The sequence below is a fragment of the Schistocerca piceifrons genome, unplaced genomic scaffold (genome assembly GCF_021461385.2).
Source record: "Schistocerca piceifrons isolate TAMUIC-IGC-003096 unplaced genomic scaffold, iqSchPice1.1 HiC_scaffold_665, whole genome shotgun sequence".
Taxonomy (NCBI): Eukaryota; Metazoa; Arthropoda; class Insecta; order Orthoptera; family Acrididae; genus Schistocerca; species Schistocerca piceifrons.
Genome location: NW_025728910.1, coordinates 1 through 5,000, shown reverse-complemented (window position 1 = coordinate 5,000; position 5,000 = coordinate 1). Strand labels below are relative to the sequence as shown.

Sequence of the window (5,000 nt, the reverse complement as noted above, 5' to 3'; positions counted from 1 at the left end):
CGGGAGTGGGTAATTTGCGCGCCTGCTGCCTTCCTTGGATGTGGTAGCCGTTTCTCAGGCTCCCTCTCCGGAATCGAACCCTGATTCCCCGTTACCCGTTACAACCATGGTAGGCGCAGAACCTACCATCGACAGTTGATAAGGCAGACATTTGAAAGATGCGTCGCCGGTACGAGGACCGTGCGATCAGCCCAAAGTTATTCAGAGTCACCAAGGCAAACGGACCGGACGAGCCGACCGATTGGTTTTGATCTAATAAAAGCGTCCCTTCCATCTCTGGTCGGGACTCTGTTTGCATGTATTAGCTCTAGAATTACCACAGTTATCCAAGTAACGTGGGTACGATCTAAGGAACCATAACTGATTTAATGAGCCATTCGCGGTTTCACCTTAATGCGGCTTGTACTGAGACATGCATGGCTTAATCTTTGAGACAAGCATATGACTACTGGCAGGATCAACCAGGGAGCTGCGTCAACTAGAGCTGAGCAGCCGGCCGCCCGGGAGTGTGTCCCGGGGGCCCGCGCGAACACGCAAGCGTCCGCTCAATCATTCTGCAAACAGGAGGAGGCTGAGCTCCCCTGCACAATACACCTCGAAACCCTCTCAGGTCCCGGCGGCGCGCAGCGCCGTCCCAAGTACTTGGTCGGGTTCGAGAGAGGCGCAATCGCCCGGAGTTAGGCGAGTAGACGCTTTCGGTGCGACCACCCGTGCTCCCAACTGAGCTTGCCGCTGCCGACAGAGGCCCGGGAGCGTGCTGTCGTGGCATTGCCGGCGGGAGACAACACGCGCCACCTACGGTGACCGGCAGCTCCAACGCCAGCGCCACAGAAGGACAAAAGCCCCACTTGGGTGCCGAAGCGAACTCTCCCAGCACAGCGCACGCGCCAACACATCCGCACAGCTGCGATACAAACCACCAGCGAGAACCGCTGGGGCGACCGAGCAGCAGACGGCGTCGCGGCGCCGAGCGCCGGGCGGCGGCGCATCCTCAACGCACACAGTCCTCAATCGGACCAGCACACTGAAGATGTCCACCGCGCTTCGCACCGGGCCCGCGAGGACCTACTTTGGCCGCACGGCGCCGCGCGCAGGGTGCGCCGGCGCGCAGCTGCGACGCCTGCCGCGTCCGTCGGCCGGCGCGCCTGCCACTGGCCGCCCCCACCAGCCGGCTGTAGCGCGTGCGCCCACGCACCGCGCGGCCAGCACGCCGGGAGGCGCCCCCTCACCGGCCGGGGACGGTCCCACCCAGCCACCGCCGCGTATCGCTTCACACCCAGATGCCGTTCAGTTTCGTCGGCATGGTGGGTATCGCTGGAACAACCGGTTAGTACCTCAACCTATCGTCGCCATCACCGATTCACCCCTAGCGAGAACAACCGCACCACAACAGGTTACCATTTGTTCATTTGCGTAACTTCACCAGAAAACGCAGGCGTCCATCGCCATTTGCAACTTCAACGATTATTGCATGCCTGTGTCAGGTGTCACGCCACACTACGTCTGCCCACATACACGCAACAAAATGTGCACGCCTAGACAATACGTGGAAGGTGGCCCCCGTACGTATGCGATGTCCATTGCTCGAACGACTGTCAACCGGCCTCTGTAGCATGTCGCAGATATGGAACGCGGTGCACCATGCCATCACGGTGTGTGAGGAGAGACGACTAGGTCCGAATACATCAACAGACAGCTCATGCTGATCGCCATCCACGGCGTCCGTTCCTCCCACACGTCTCTATGGCGTACCACACTGCAATCCAGCTCTCATAGGGAGACGACACGTAGCTGCGTGCACAATATTTGCACTGTATGGTCCGCCGTTTTTGGGCGCAGTCGTTGTGCGGTCACACATGTGCCACGATGTATCATTCAGTACATAAGGACGAATGTGCAGTACAGATTGTGGTTCACGCGTACGACATCAGCGGACAGTTGACACAGGCCGCACCACAACGTAGCCTGAGTACGTCGCATGCGAAGGGCATTGAACATGCAAACTTCTCACCAACCAGCTTGCGAAGGCAGGGGGCAAGGTGGGGACGTGGGGAGGGGCGGCATGTACGTCCTGCTGCCATCCACATTACAGTGTACAGCAGGAGCATGTGGAAAGTGAGCAAGACTTGCAAGGTGTTTAACATGAAGCGATACACAGGGGTGCGGGCAGTGCGAGTAGCGAACTATATTGCGAGGGTTGCGGGTGGGCAACACTACAGTAATTGAACGAGTCGTATAACAATTACAGAGCAGGTTTAGGCGACAACGTGGGTTACGTTAAGGCGACAACATGGGTTAGGTTAAGGCACAACATGGGTTAGGTTAAGGCACAACATGGGTTAGGTTAAGGCACAACATGGGTTAGGTTAAGGCACAACATGGGTTAGGTTAAGGCACAACATGGGTTAGGTTAAGGCACAACATGGGTTAGGTTAAGGCACAACATGGGTTAGGTTGAGGCACAACATGGGTTAGGTTGAGGCACAACATGGGTTAGGTTGAGGCACAACATGGGTTAGGTTGAGGCACAACATGGGTTAGGTTGAGGCACAACATGGGTTAGGTTAAGGTACAACATGGGTTAGGTTAAGGTACAACATGGTTAGGTTAAGGTACAACATGGGTTAGGTTAAGGTACAACATGGGTTAGGTTAAGGTACAACATGGGTTAGGTTAAGGTACAACATAGGTTAGGTTAAGGTACAACATAGGTTAGGTTAAGGTACAACATAGGTTAGGTTAAGGTACAACATAGGTTAGGTTAAGGTACAACATAGGTTAGGTTAAGGTACAACATAGGTTAGGTTAAGGTACAACATAGGTTAGGTTAAGGTACAACATAGGTTAGGTTAGGTTAGGTTAGGTTACACGTTGTTGTACGGAAAGGTGTAGGGGGGGGGGGGGGGGGGGGCGGGGGCGGCAGGTTCGTTGATAGTGATTATAGTAAGTGAATGCTTGTGACATGATCAGATTTGTCACGTCAGGATGCACCTTTGGCTTATTAGAGGCGGCGCTCCAATTCTATGCTTGTGTGAGACCTGTGTCTTTGACTCATGTCATTGTTTGTGCGCTGTGACAGGAGGTACTATTGTGATGTTGGGTGCACCGTTGTATAGGACATGTGTGGGTGTTGGTGCCTGGTCTGCGCAATGGTGGATGTCGAAAGGCTGGGATATTGTATTTCCGCACGGACCTCCTGGTCTGTTGTGATAGTGTGGATTGTGTAATGTGGCGGAGAAGATGCACTGGATGTTGTTCCATGCTGGTGCTTACATATTGTAATGTGCGCCTGTTAGAAGCAGAGAGTGGTGCGTGATCAGAGTGTCTGGCTGACGTGTGGTTCCCATTTTGGGCAGACTCTTTCAGCATGTATACGGACAGTTGTGTATATTTGCTGTAGTTTGATGGCTCTGCATTGATTACTAATCAGCGCCGTGTGTACGGGTAATCTGGTTCCAGTCCAAAATGTTCCATCTGTGTACATTAGTGACAAAGACTCCCCCCATGCAGTGGGGCTCGGTCTGTTATAACTCTTCCGCGTAATATATTTGCCCCACGTTTTTGCGACTGCGAGTGCGAGTGCAACGCGCATGGGGACCGACATGCTGATGGCTCGGTATCGGACGCCGTACAGTGAGCAACGCGATCGCGTCTCTCGCTCGTAAGTGGTACAGGTCGCGGCTCATGTATACGGACAGCGGGAATGTCGCATATTGGAAATAACTCTTCATGAAACGCAAGTTATAGGGGTGGATTGCACTTTACGAGTGCGGGAAACGTCCGCCGTTCATCCGCTGGAGGTGCGAGTTTGGCGGTTGGGGTGGTGCACGAACGGGTGCGGGTGGCGTCATTGCCGGTCCACGGCTTCGTGCGCAGAGCCACTGGAGATTGGGTGCTATGGTCGACAGAGGCTGCAGCCTTTGTGGGTGGCGTCGAAAGGCGGCCACTGTGGCGCCATCGCTGTCTTAGTCGGCTTGGCGTCTCATAGATGGCGGTAGCGTCGTTGCAGGAGGTCATGTTGCGGGAGACCTACAGATGGCGGTATGTTTTGTGGTGCGGACGTAGTGTTGTCAGATGCGCATAGATGGCGGTATTGCATGTGGTGTCGCCCTATTTTCATAGATGGCGATACTGTTTTGCCGGCATGGGTGGCGTAGTTCCGTCGGATCCCTGTAGGTGGCAGTGTGCTATGTCTACTGTCGACACCCACGGCACCACTATCTATCTATCTATTTCCTAATACCTCGCCCCCCCCCCCCGCCCCTACAGACTTATCACCACACACACTAACCGCCCCGGGGACTTGCCAACGACACACCCTATCCCAAGTCTATTTTCTTGCGGAGCATCATGTGTTATTATATTTTATTTCACATCCATCGGTTAGGGGTACTGCGTTCACCGGACGGCGGCGGTGGACGCCGTGGTACCACGGGACGGCGACAACGTACCAGACCCGCCGGGCACCGCGACCACCGCACGGCACCCACCCGACGCCGCCGCCTCCACGCGACGCCCCGGCCGGTGGGCCGACATCGACCGTCCGGCACCCACCGCGGCACCCGGCGCCGGCCGCCAAAGCGATACGCTATAGCGCGGCGGTACACACGGCGCCCGGCCGGCCGGCGCCGCCTCCCCGCGCGCACGGCGGCGGCACCCATCGCAGCGCCCACGCCAACCGATACGCCCCAGTCCGCCGCACCCACTGCAGCGCCCTGGGTGCGGCGCGCCCGCCCAGACCGATACGCCCAGAGATGCGACGTGCGGAAACTGAAAGCAAGGGGGGCCCACGCGTACCCCTGCTGGCGACCAGCCCCTGGGGGTCTCGTCTCGCGACAAGACGAATCCCCCAAGCTAGGGCTGAGTCTCAACAGATCGCAGCGTGGCAACTGCTCTACCGAGTACAACACCCCGCCCGGTACCTAAGTCGTCTACAGACGATTCCGAGTCCCGACATCGAAATATAGACACCCATGGTCGACCGGTAGGGGCAGGGCGGC

At 56.6% G+C, this 5,000-nt stretch overlaps 1 non-coding gene across 1 annotated transcript in view; it reads right to left on the bottom strand.

Moving 5' to 3' along the window:
• Window positions 1-468, bottom strand: part of LOC124765856 — a 1,909-nt gene extending 1,441 nt beyond the window's left edge. Inside the window, exon 1 of the ribosomal RNA XR_007012904.1 lies at window positions 1-468. This exon is cut by the window's left edge and continues 1,441 nt beyond it. This is a non-coding gene — a ribosomal RNA (small subunit ribosomal RNA).
• Between the last annotated feature and the right edge of the window lie 4,532 nt (window positions 469-5,000).